Source organism: Nicotiana tomentosiformis, chromosome 4 (genome assembly GCF_000390325.3).
Source record: "Nicotiana tomentosiformis chromosome 4, ASM39032v3, whole genome shotgun sequence".
Lineage (NCBI taxonomy): Eukaryota > Viridiplantae > Streptophyta > Magnoliopsida > Solanales > Solanaceae > Nicotiana > Nicotiana tomentosiformis.
In genome coordinates this window covers 703,913-717,955 of record NC_090815.1, presented here as the reverse complement: position 1 = coordinate 717,955, position 14,043 = coordinate 703,913, and the positions used below count along the sequence as shown (strand labels likewise).

The window sequence follows — 14,043 nt, the reverse complement described above, 5'->3', positions numbered from 1 at the left end:
CGACGCCCGTGAGCTCTCACCTGGTCCTGACTGAGTATAGCGGTCATACCTGTAACCCTGTAACTGAGGTGGCGGAGGCCTAGGTGGCCGTCCGAAGTACTGGGTCCTATAACTACCCTGATATTGCTCCTGAGACCTGGGAAATCTCATCCTCTTACGTTGCCCTTGCTCAGCCCTCTCTGTACCCTGCTGCCGACGCCTACCCCTTTCTATATTCTGGGCAAATGCCTGAATCCGGGAGATATCCATACTATCCTGCAATGCAGCGGTGGCACATGCCTCGGTTAACTCTGGGGCTAACCCTGCTATAAACTTGTGAATCCTGTCCCGCATAGTAGCAACTATGGATGGTGCATATCTGGCCAATGAGTCAAAACGGAGACTATACTCTCGAACACTCATATTACCCTGCTTGAGGGCTAGAAACTGATCGACTCGAGCCTGTCGGATCTCCCGTGGTAAGTACTGGTCAAGGAAGGCATCTGAAAAATTCTCCCAAATAGCTGGAGGTGCATCACGTCCCCTGGACCTCTCCCATCCCTCATACCAAAGGATGGCTATATCTCGGAGTCGAAAAGCTGCTAGCTCAACTGCCTCTTTCTCCGTGGCATGCATAACACGAAAGATCCTGTGAAGCTGATCTATGAAATCCTGCGGGTCCTCCCTCTGATCTGTCCCCGTGAACTCTGGGGGACTCAAAGCAATAAACTCTCGGACCCTTGAACTCCCAGACCCCTCAGAAGTTCCTGCACTAGCTGATGCCCTAGCCTGTTGCTGGGTAGCTACCAACTGTGTCAACAAATGCACCGCACTCCTCAAGTCCTGATCTGATGGAAGTGGAGGGGGAACTGGATGTGCGGTTTCCCTAGGAATCTCCGTAGTTGGTGGAGGAGCCGGTAATGGCTGAGTAGGGGTCTCACCTTGAGCCTCAGACTGGGCCCCATCTACTGGGGGTACCCTGCTGGTCCCCTCACCTACTGCTGTATCTCTCCTCTGGCTAGCCGTAGTCTTCCTAGTCACCGTCATCTGTGCATGCAAACACCAACACATAAGTTTAATTCAAATTTCCTATAACTCAGTTCTGTAGCACGATTTAGATTTCAAAGAAGGGTAACCAACTCCTAAATGCCCTGTAGTGCCCTGCTTATATAATGTGGTGCACAACACATCTATAAACAAGACCCTACTAGACACGGCTTGTAGACTCCCTAGGACAGAACTGCTCTGATACCAAGTTTGTCACGCCCCGAACCTAGGAGCGATACAAGCACCTGGTGCCTCACCTAACCTGGCGTACCAAATTGCGACTAAGGGACTCTGAACACATAATGTCATACTTTGGCCATGGGGCCACCTTGCAAGACAATTTGCGAAGCAAAATATAAAACTGAATGGAAACTAGCGCTAACTAAACATCAATATAAAGCTAGGCCGAAAAGGCCGTCATAGCTACTACAGCTGACAAACCACCAAATTATACATACCAGGCCTACAAACCCAACATACTATACTAACCAACAGGATATGTCTACAAGCCTCTACTGATAGATATATTGTGATCGGAACAGGGCCCCGACCTACCCATAACATATATACAGATATACATAAGATGTACACAAAACTATAGACCTGGAAACTCCGAAAGACGTGGAGCTTACCGATCAGGCTGAACTCGGGAAACACCTACTGAGGAGGTCTACTCGTCTGTCTATCTGAACCTGCATGCATGAAATGCAGCGTCCCCGGAAAAGGGACGTCAGTACGAAATAATGTACCAAGTATGTAAGGCAATAACATAACTGAAAATCAAAACTGAACTGATAATATAATAACTGGAAATAACTGGGAGTCAAAGATGATCTGGAGATATACTTACCTGCTGATAGTGACTAAACTCCTTCAATATAGTAAGTAAAATAATTGTACGGCCTTATAAGGCTCGGTATATATAACTGCTCTGCCATAGTAGGCTCGCTCATAGGCGCTCGGCCATACTAGGCTATGTATCTCGACCATGCTGGGCTCGCTCATAGGCGCTCGGCCACAGTAGGCTCGGTATATAACTTTCCATCTGATCAGAGGTTGCCCAATAGGGGCCTGCCCATCGATTATAGCTCGATGGTAATGAAAATACTATAATACTGTATATATAGGCTTGCTGCTCTCTTGACTGGAAGAAGACAATACTAAAATTGAATATAGAGTCTCGATAAGGAATAATATTGTAACTTATGAGACTAGAATAGTGTGAATAAATTCATGAATATGAACTTCTCTTTTTGTCTCATTACTAACACATGTAGCTACGAGATCATGCCAAAATGAAGGAAGGCTTAGCCTTAACATACCTTATCACAATCTTTCCAATCACCAAGTTGAACTCACCTCTTCGCACCTTAATCTACAAGAATGATAATAATACTATCGTTAAGTTACGAAAGGTACAACTATCGCACAACGAACGACAAACTTATTTTGTATTAAAACGGGCAGCATCTCCCCTATAATCCTTACTTCCTCCAAATTCAAGATAACACAAACAATACAAGAACAGAACAATAACAACATATATACATCATTTTCCAGCCCTATATACACCATCAAATACTAAAAAATAGCCCAACACACCCCAATCTCTTCGTACACAAAACGACCACCGTAGTAGTGTCAAACGACCCGAAATGTTATGACGAACGACCAGCCAACCACCCTACATTTATATGGTGTTTATAAACCCCCTTCCTCCTCCAAAACTCCACAAAACAGTAGTAAAACACGCAGCCCAACAGCAACACAAAACAGTCCACAAAATAGTCCGCTACAAGTGAATAACTCGAACTCACGGCTTCCGATCACCGTCCCGTGAGTTCTTACAAGTATAGAACGACTTACCATGAATTTACAGAAGAAAAATTGGATGAAAGAGAGCAGTAAACTCACCTTATTTGTTGGATAACTCAGCTCTTATCTTGGTTCATCAAACTCTAGGTTTTACCTCCAATTGGAACTTGAAAGGGAGAGAAAATCAATTAGGGTTTGTGGGAAATTTTTGGGAGGATTCTTTGCAGAGCTTATGTCTGGTTATTATGCTCTATTTTAAGTCTAATATATGAAGAAAATAGGCCCTTAAAAGGCCTCTTTGGACGACCCGAAATGGCCCATTTTTTGGGCTCTCATTTAAGCAAGTAGGTGACACACCTACTTGTCACCTAGCAGCTTGCGCAGTATCGTACAAATGCCCATATCTTTCTACTCCAATGTCGTATTGACAAACGGTTTAATGCATTGGAAAATAGACTCATAGATCTTTAATTTGATGGGTGGAACACCCCATAACTCTAAGTATATTGGGAGAAAATCGCAGTTACATTTGACCCAAAGTTTCAGTAAAACTTATGAATGTAACTTGTGATGACTTTCATCGACTTTTGTTCCACAACTCGCTTGACTTCAAAACATAACACACGGATGTCATACGACTAATATAAATCATAACATAATCTCCTTATCATGTTAAGCACCCTAGTCTCACCCCAAAGGTATATGTTATAACATTCCCAACTTGTCGACTTTCAACGAAACATTATTTTCTTCAATTGCTTTAGCTTCTGAACCGTCCAACCCTCTTTGTACTTGTTGTTCATGATCTTCAATATTTGTAACCTCAGAGGTAACATGATTAAATTACTTTATATATTTTAAATATTATCTCATTTTGTCCTACATTAGTTTGCTTACGACGCATTTTTACGTACGAAAATATAGGGTGTAACAGAACGTATGTTTAAACGGGAGAGAATATAATGACCTGACCGGTCGTTTTTAGCCTTGGCGCATCATTTGGCAGTTTGAGGCCTTGAATAACTTCACTTCAGGTATTATGACTTGTACGTGTGGTCGGAATCAAAATTTGGGAGGTTTGGAGTTGATTTGGGAAGCAAATTCTAAATTTAGAAGCTTTAAGTTGGAAGAATTGACTAAGGTTTGGAATTTTAGTAAACGACCTCAGAATCGGTATTTGAAGGTTCCAATAGGTCTATATGATGATTTCGGACTTATGCGTATGTTCGGATCGAGTATCGGGTGGCCCGGGAGTATTTCAGCGCATATTACTGAAGGTTGGCATTTTTAAGAGTTTAAGAATTTCCTAATTTTGGGTTGAAGTGTATTTTGATGTTATCGATGTACGTTTGGGATTCCGAGCCTGGGAATAGCTTCGCACAGTGATTCTGGTCTTAGGGGCGCGTTCGGATGTGGATTTGGACGTCCGTAGGTTATTTCGGGGTCATTTGGCAAAAGTTGGAAAATTGAAGGTTTTGGGGAAGTTTGACCGGGAGTGGACTTTTTGATATCAGGGTTGGATTCCGATTCTGGAAGTAGGAGTAGGTCCGTAATGTCAATTATGACTTGTGTGCAAAATTCGAGGTCAATCAGATTTGATTTGATAGGTTTCAGTGTCGAATGTAGAAGTTTGAAGTTCTAAAGTTCATAAAGCTTGAATTGGGGTGCGATTCATGATTTAGATGTTGTTTGATGTGATTTGAGGCCTCGAGCATGTTCGTGTTATGTATTGGGACTGGTTGGTATGATTGGACGGGGTCTCGGGGGCCTCGGGTGTGATTCGGGGTGGTTCCGGATAAAGTTTGGGTGTTTGATGCTGCTGGTTGCTGGTTCTGGTATTGTTCTTTGCATTCGTGAGGATCCTCTCGCATTTGCGAAGAAGGATTTTGCTGCTAGGACTTTGTTCTTTGCGTTCGCAAAGAGGCTCTCGCATTCGCGAAGAAGGAATTTCTGTTGTCCGTCGTCTGACTTCGGAAGCTTATATATCTCAATCTATAATGAATCTGGAGATAATCCAAAAATTTAAGTTGTAGCCTTGGTGTCTAGTTTTCAGAAAGGTATACCATTTGTCATTTGGAGTTGTGTACAAAATGTTATGGTGGATACACTACAGACTATCTGGGAAGCATTTGGAATCTCTGTTGCACAAGGCTGACTTTGGAAGCTTATATCTCACAATCTACAATGAATTGGGATATGATTAACATATAAAAGTTATAGCCCTTGATGTCTAGTTTCCAGAAAGTTAAACCATTTGTGATTTGGAGTTTCGTACAAAACGTTATGACTATTATACTAGAGGCTATCTGAGAAGAGTTTGAAAATGGCTTTTGAGAATTTTGTTCATCGCGAACGCGATGGGGGGGCCACGAACGTGAAAGCTCGCGAACGCGAAGAAGAGTCGCCTGGGTAGTGTATAAGTTTGCAAAAATGGTTTGTCTCATTTCATCTCATTTCCTCCATGGGAGCCGACTTAGGAGCAATTTTGGAGCTCTATCTTTATCATTTATGTCAAGGTAAGTGATTCCTACCTATTGCAAGTTAAATACTTGGATTTTATATAGATTTTAACATGGAAATTCATGGAAAAATTATGGAAAATTTGGGATTTTGGTAGAAAACCTAGAAATGGATATTTTTGGATTTTGACCACGAATTGGGCATGGAATTGAGAATAAATTATATATTTGAGTTCGTAATATTATTGGTAATGTTTATCTTCGAATATTTTTGGAATTCGGGCACGTGGGCCCTAGGGTTGCTTTATCGGCTTTTCGAACGGAGTTGGAAATTTGTCTAAATTGATTTGTTATGAGTATTAGAGTATATCTGTATTGGTTTGCACATTGTTTGACTAGTTTTGGAGTGACGGGCATCGGTTTGAGGTGTTAGAGGTCTTTGGAGCCGGTTATGGAATTTTGTAACGAGATAAGTCTCCTGTCTAACTCTGTGAAGGGAAAACTACCCCTAGGTGATATATTTAATGTGTGCAACTTGTTGCGGGGACTACGTATGCATGAGGTCACGAGAGTCCGTACGTAGTTAGATTCATGTTATTGTCCCGGTAGACTTAGGTTCACATCATGCTATAGTTGTACTATTTGAGCAGTCTCTCGCCTATTAAATTCGTCTGTTTTACATTACTACTTGAGACTAGAATTGCTTTTGTAGAGACTTCACGAGTTCATGATTAGTCACTGAATAGTGTTACTACTCTTACAACATGTTTCCTGGATATATATATGTTTCATTGAAAGATTTTTGTTAAAGAAATTACAACTCACATGTTTATTCGTGAGTGGGGTCAAGGACCCGTCAAAGCCTCTTATTCTAATGTGATCGGGCTGTTCACCTCGGCAGGATTATGTATTTCACTTCTTATGGGATCGAGCCGTTCGCCTCGGTAGGACTTATGTACCACACTCTCATGGGAGCGGGCCGTTTACCTCGACAGTTTAATAAATGCATCTATGGTTCGTACCGTTCGACCCTCGGCTGTGCATAGTTTAAATTCTTATGTTGGATTGGGTCGTACGCCTTGGCATTTCTATAAAAATATTCTCATGGAATCGTGCGTAATATTTGGCAAGAAGCCAGAGTATCTGTGAGTTTTTCCCTAATTTGAAATATAACAACCTATTTAGTGGGGTCCATTATACATATATATACATATGCTACGGTTGAGGAGGAATTTTCTAATTAAGAGCTTGAGTTTATTGTAAGGAGGATAATTGTACCACATGTTTACACTTGTTTATTTCATTTATTTACTCTGCCTCATATTTGTTCACCTCCTTACTGTACCTGATATTATTGGACCACTAGTGAGTGTCGATGTCGACTCCTCGTCACTGCTCCCCCGAGGTTAGGCTAGATACTTACTGGGTACACATGGATTTATGTACTCATACTACACTTCCTGCACATTTTTGTGGAGGTACCTTTATGTCCGGTGGTCCTTTATGCACGGAGGCATGGATGATGCGGGGGACTTGCCGCGAGCTGCATTTCAAGTTACGATCCGCAACCAGTAGAGTTTCCTCCAGAGTTATTTATATTTTTCATGTCCTATTTGTATTCCGGACATATGCTGTATTTTATTTTACTTTCTAGTTGATGCTCATGCACTCGTGACACCGGGTTTTGGGGATGCTTTTGAGTTGTTCTGTATTAAAGTTGTAAAAATATTGCCACTCACTTGTAAATTTTATCTCTTACATATTAATCGAAGGAAATTATGATTTCAAAAGTACTAAAATGAGTAATGAAGTTAATTATTTAATTGTTGGCTTACCTGACAGCAGCGTTAGGCGCCACCACGATCTTTAATGGATTTTGGGTCGTGAAAAAGTTGATGTGTGTGTAGGCACGAGTTGCTATAGCTAGTTGAGACTAATACCGTATGTTGATGTGAAAATCAGGCCTTTTGAAAATGTTTAGAGTGTAAGAAATTGGTTTTAAAGTTTATAAATGTGGATAAAAGAAATAATCTCAGCTGAGATGGTGTTGTCGGATAATGTTAAAATTTTGGTGACTTGGACTCACCACGAGTAGGTGTGTAATAGTACACTCAGTAAATTAATGTCCTCCGACTTGTCACGTTCGAGGACGAACGTATGTTTTAAGAGGGGGAGAATGTAATGACCTAACTTGTTATTTTGAGAATCTACATTCCGTTCAGTGACTTAAGGTCCCGAGCAGCTTTGTAATATGTATTATGACTTGCGTGTGTTGTCGAGTTTGGTTTTCAGAAGATTCGGAATTTAATTTAAAGCACAATTTTCATTTTTGAAGCTTAAATGATAAGAGTTGACCGGAGTTTGACTTTTAAGTAAACGACCCCGGAATAGAGTTTTGATGATTCCAACAGCTCCGTATGGTAATTTTGGACTTAGGAGTATTTCCGAAATTTTATTTGGAAGTCCGTAGTTAAATTAGACTTGAAATGGCTAAAATAGGAATTTAAGTTTGGGATTTTGACCGAGGAGTTGATATATTTTGGTTCTCGTTGAATTTGGCAGTATGCCTAATTGATCTTTTACTATCTTATTTTCTTTTAAATTAGTTAGTTGGGTTCATTTTGACTCTTAAAATTTTCTTTAGATAATTAAAAAAAAAAAGCTCATGAATTTTGTCACTTTCTCTAAGGAATTACTTGTCACGACCAAAAATCTATTTTAGGTTGTGATGGAGCCTAACACCATTGTCAGGCAAGCCAACAATAAGTAATTAACTTAAATACTCATTTTATTATTTGAAATCACGATTTTCTTCAATTTAATAATAAAATATGGACTTTACAAAGTAAATAAAAATATTTCCACAATTTCAATACCAAACAACCTATAATCACCCCAAAACTCAGTGTCACAAGTGCATGAGCATCAACTAGGAAGTAAAATAAAATACAGCATCTGACCGGAATACAAATTAGACAGGAAAAAAATATAAATACTCTGAAGGAGACTCTGCTGGTTGCGGATCGTAGTATAGAGTGCAACTCACCTAAGTCCCCACAATAACCGTGCCTCTGCGCCCACAAGGCCACTATACATATATGTACCCGTACAAAAATATGCAGCAAGTGCAGTATGAGTACGTAAATCAACGCGTACCCAGTAAGTATCCCGTCTTACCTCGAAGAAGAAGTGACGAGAGGTTGACTCCGATATTTACTATGGGCTAACAATAAATACTGCTATTATACTTAAGCGTGGATTGCTAAATAGCTGTAAACTCAATAATAAGAAGTGAGTGGACAATTCTTTTATTTATAGGAAATTTTTCCAAACTTATTCTCGACATTTAACAATTTATATCTCAAGCCAAAGAAGCAATATCAATTATAATTGATTCCAAAGATTTATCATGCGCAAATTATGCCGAGGTCGTACGGCCCGATCCAACATAATATTTAAATTGTGCATTGCCGAAGGTCAAACGACACGAACCATAGATGCATTTATCTGTTACCGAGGCATTCAGCCCGCTACACAAAAGAGAAAATATATTAAACAACCAATTTAAGATTTATTAAGGGGCAAATATTTCAAGAATAACAAATTCTCATTTAACGGTCAAGTAAATGAAGTTTAACCTTTTTACAATTTCTTTATCGAGTTTCTAAATGTTTTAAATAATTAAATTAACAGTAGGGCGCAAACATCGCAAGTACAACATGATATGGGTCCTAAACTACCCGGACATAAGCATAATAGTAGCTACGCACGGACTCTCATCACCTCGTGCGTACGTAGCCCCCACAAATAGAAGCACATAATAATTTAATTCACCTATGGGGTTAATTCCATCTTACAAAGTTAGAAAGGAAACTTACCTCGCTCCGAAATTTCATAACCGGCTCCAAAGCCTTTCCAACAACTCAAACCAATGGCCATCGCTCCAAAACTAGTCAATAAAGGTGAAAATCCATAAATATATACTCTAATACTCATTATAATTCAATTTACAATAATTTTGAACTCCGCTCGAAAAGTAGATAAAAATCACCCTCGGGCCCACGTGCCCGGATTCCATGTCCAATTTGGTGGTCAAAATCCAAAAATACCAATTTCTAGATTTTTCTTCAAAATTCCAAATTTTTATAAATTTTCATACTTGAATCCATATAAAACTCATGTATTTTACTCACAATGTGAAAAAATCACTTACCGCATAATAGCTGATGAAGATGACACTCCAAAATTGCTCCAAAAATCGGCTTCCATGGACGAAATGAAGTGGAATTGATCCAACCCCTTTGTTTAAAAAGAACACTGCCCAGCCCGACTACCGCACTTGCTTTGAACTCCGCTCGAAAAGTCGATAAAAATCACCCTCGGGCCCACGTGCCCGGATTTCATGTCCAATTTGGTGGTCAAAATCCAAAAATACCAATTTCTAGATTTTTCTTCAAAATCCCAAATTTCTATAAATTTTCATACTTGAATCCATATAAAACTCATGTATTTTACTCACAATGTGAAAAAATCACTTACCGCATAATAGCTGATGAAGATGACACTCCAAAATTGCTCCAAAAATCGGCTCCCATGGACGAAATGAAGTGGAATTGATCCAACCCCTTTGTTTAAAAAGAACACTGCCCAGCCCGACTACCGCACTTGCGCATACCCTCTTCTTAGCACAACTCCACACCTGCGATCCCAAATGCGCCTCTGCGGTCTCGCACATGCGGAGACCCTTCGCTTCTGCGAGTCCAGCTGCCAGCTGGCATTCCGCTTTGCGGAGCTTTCCTTGCATCTGCGGGCTCGCAGATGCGGAAGTATCCTCGCATCTGTGGCTATCCCAGCTCCATCCAAATGCCGCTTCTGCGACCACATCGCTACACCTACGGGCTCGTACTTGCGTCCCTTTTCACGCAAGTGCGATTGCATCAGATATCAGCTGCCTCAGCACTTCTTCCAAGTCCAAACTCGATCCGTTAACCATCCGGAATCCATCCGAGGCCCTCATGACCTCAACCAAATATATCAACACATCCCAAAACACATTACGAACTTAGTCGAGGCCTCAAATCACGCCAAACAACATCTAAATTGTGAATCACCCTCCAATTCAAACCTAATGAACTTTGAAGCTTCAAACTCCTACAATCGATGCCAAAACCTATCAAATCACGTCCGATCGATCTCAAATTTTGCACATAAGTCACATTTGACATGACGGACCTAATCTAACTTCTGGAATCGGAATCCAACCCCGACATCAAAAGTCCACTCCCCGTCAAAATTCTCAAAAACCTTCAAATTTCCAACTTCCGCCAAATGACCCCGAAATGACCTATGGACCTCCAAATCCACATCCGGACGTGCTCCTAATACCAGAATCACCATACGGAGCTATTCCTAAACTCGGAATCCCAAACAGATATCGATAACATTAAAATACACTTCAACCCAAATTTGTAAAATCCTTCCAAAATACCAACTTTCCACAACAGGTGCCGAAACGCTCCCGGTTCATCCAAAACCCGATCCAGATATACGCTCAAGTCCAAAATTATCATACAAACCTGTTGGAACTTTCAAATCCCGATTCCGAGGCCTTTTACTCAAAATCAACCCTTAGTCAATTCTTCCAACTTAAAGCTTCCGAAATGAGAGTTTTCTTTCCAAATCAACTCCGAACTTCTCGAAATTCAATTCCGACAACGTGCGCAAGTCATAATACTTAAAGTGAAACTACTCAAGGCCTCAAACCGCCGAACGACGCGCTAAAGCTCAAAACGACCTGTCGGGTCGTTACATTACTCCTCACGTACACTCTTCTGGAATAGGATTTCCATATTCAATTTTCTTGGGCATCACTCTAGAAACCTCACCTTGACATCTCACGCAACTCACAAAAATCATTGATAATACACAATCAAGTTGCATTGGGGTCCACACGGTTTGGAGAACAGAGAGGGGAAAAGGAAAAATTTTGCTCATCTTCTCCATTTGGCAAAATTTCCTCCATCTACACAAAGCTCCACCAACATTTCAGTTCTTTTCACAGACTTTTAACATGGAAACTACTTAATTCCATCACCTCTATTCAACCAATGTTTGGACCACAAATTAACAAAAGCTCCTCCCATGAACTTTCCTTGACTGCAACACCACCCTTTTTCTATTTTTAAAGCTCTCCCACCACCGTCCTTTATCATTTTCTTTGTCAAAATTATCAGTGAATTAGAAATCAGAAATGGGTTGAATATTAAGGGTATATTTTGGGCTAGATCTCTAGATTTGAACTCCAACTGATGTTGCCGTTACGGTGGGTATTGTTCAAGTTATATGGTCTGCGGTATCGGTCCAGATTTGAAATGCAATCAAGGTGCTATTGTCAGATTTGGTTTCTAGTTCATCTCTGAGTAATGTTGTTTCTGTATTAAGTGGTTCTTGCTTAATCAAAATCTGGAGAAAACTTTGCTACACAAAAGATTCGGGACGTTTGGAGACCAATTCACGAGGCAAGGGCATAGCGTAGTAAGAAATTACGCGGTTTTGAGGTAAGTATCTTGTCTAACCTTGAGTGGGGGAATTACCCCTTAGGCATTGAGTCTTATGTGGAAATTGTGTAATTGAAAACCATGTACGCAAGGTGGCGAGTACGTACTTAGTTTATATGTACAAATTATATGGGTCAAGTAGACGCCCTTATGTATTAAATTTGAAAATTATGGAAACTTAGTAAATTCGTGATTTGTCATGCCTCAATCTTTGTTTGTTGAGTTTGTATTTATTTGATAAATTGGTGCGATTGCGACTTGAAATTTTACGTAAATTTTGTGTGTTTGTGGATTTGATAATTCCTGAAAATAATTATATTATGAATTTTTCCGTATGCAAATAATTAATTAAATAAGTTAAATGGAGGTATTAATATATTTATCAAGAAATTGGATTAATGAAGGCATTGACCTATACTAGATATGTTCCATCTCTGTTGATTGTTTTGAGGTTTTATATACGTTGCATGGAGCCTTGGGCTATTTTTGAGAAATTTATTGATTTTACTGTATCAGTGGAACTGGTTGTGGTCATTTGGCAAATTGTGATGTGAATTGATTGTGTTGTGTTGTCGTGATAATATTCCGTGTAAATTGTTGTGTGATTCGAGTTATTATTATGAGGATATAAGGGTGGCATTTCACTGTGGATATGTGTGTTGGTATATTGTCTGGGCGGAGTGATAAGGGTGACTATTATATGGAGCGATAAGGGTGGCTATTGACATTGTCATAGAGGAGGGATAAGGGTGTCTATAGAAGAGATAAGGGTGGCAATTGTCACGGATGATATATGATGATATGGAGTTATTGTGTTGGTAATTTTTATGTGATGATGTGGGGTATTGCGTTGGTAATTTTCATATGATGTTGTGATTTTTTTTGTGTTTATTTTTATATCTTGCATAATTTGTCTTGTTGTTGGTAAATTAATAATAGTCTGATCTATGTTGAAATTGGGAGCTTGTGGCTATTGCCAGGCGGATTATGAAATCAAATGTGGGCACGAGGTACCGTGAGTGAACAAAATGATGATATTGGCACATGAATTATCCGTGCAGTTGTGATATGAAATGTAGGAAGGAGGTGCCGTGAGTAAATGATGATGATGATATTGGCAAGTGAGTTGTCCGTGCGGTTGTTATGTGGAAATTGGCACGAGGTGCTGTGCAAATATGAAAGTGGGCTGAGACCCTTATTTTATGATTTTGAAATGAGGTTTCATAGGGCGACTTTTATTCGAAAAATATTTGTTTGAAGGGAGTATATTCGAAATATATTTATTGAAAAGTATTATATCCTGAAGATTATTATTTGACAAACATATAGGCGAAAGATTTATATTTGAATGACTTGATTAATTGGTTGTACTTGTATTCATCATTTGTTGAGCAATATAAATAGTGTTCTTGTTGCCCTGTTGTGTATATCACTAGTTAATTATTGTTGCCATTATTGTTATTTGTTTCCTATTATTTTTGTATACTATATTGCATAGGTTATTAGACTAGTGAGTGTCTTGACTGTACCTCGCCACTACTCCACTGAGGTTAGTCTTGATACTTACTGGGTACCGACTGTGCTGTACTCATACTACACTTCTGCACATTTTTGTGCAGAGCTAAGAATTGGAGATATCGGACTCGGACAGAGTTAAAGTGTTATCGCAAGGATTCAAGGTATAGCTGCTTGGTCGTCGCAGTCCCTTGGAGTCTTTCCATTTTATTATACTTTCAATTATTAATCAAACAGTATTGAGTATTCAATCTTTGAGATTATTTCATGTATTCAGTTAGAGTTCGTGATTCAGTATTACCAGTCTTGGGAGGTTGTTTGTAATTATTTCCACTGTTGGTTTCAATTATAATTAAAAATAAAATTGACTTGAATTGTAATTTTAATCGGCTTACCTAGTCTTAGAGACTAAGTGCCATCACGACGCCTGTGGTGGGATTTTGGGTCGTGACATTTACACTTATCCATCATAAATATACTGGATAATAGCGCTTAAAAAAAAACTGGATTGTATATATCCAGGATAAAATACTGGATAATATCCTTTCAGATGATAGACCTCCAGCATAATATACAGGAAGTAAAATTTTAAAGTCTTTAATTCCAGCAAATTATTCTGGATACAACTTCTCTGTTGTTTTAAACTTCTCCATTATAATATACTAGCTTAT

At 39.5% G+C, this 14,043-nt stretch overlaps 1 long non-coding RNA gene across 1 annotated transcript; it reads left to right on the top strand.

The window, feature by feature from the left end:
* Positions 1-11,301: 11,301 nt before the first annotated feature.
* LOC138908837 (uncharacterized) lies at positions 11,302-13,758 on the top strand. Its single transcript, XR_011415238.1, has 2 exons — positions 11,302-11,857; positions 13,477-13,758. It is a non-coding gene; the product is annotated as an uncharacterized lncRNA (long non-coding RNA).
* The last annotated feature ends 285 nt before the right edge of the window (positions 13,759-14,043 follow it).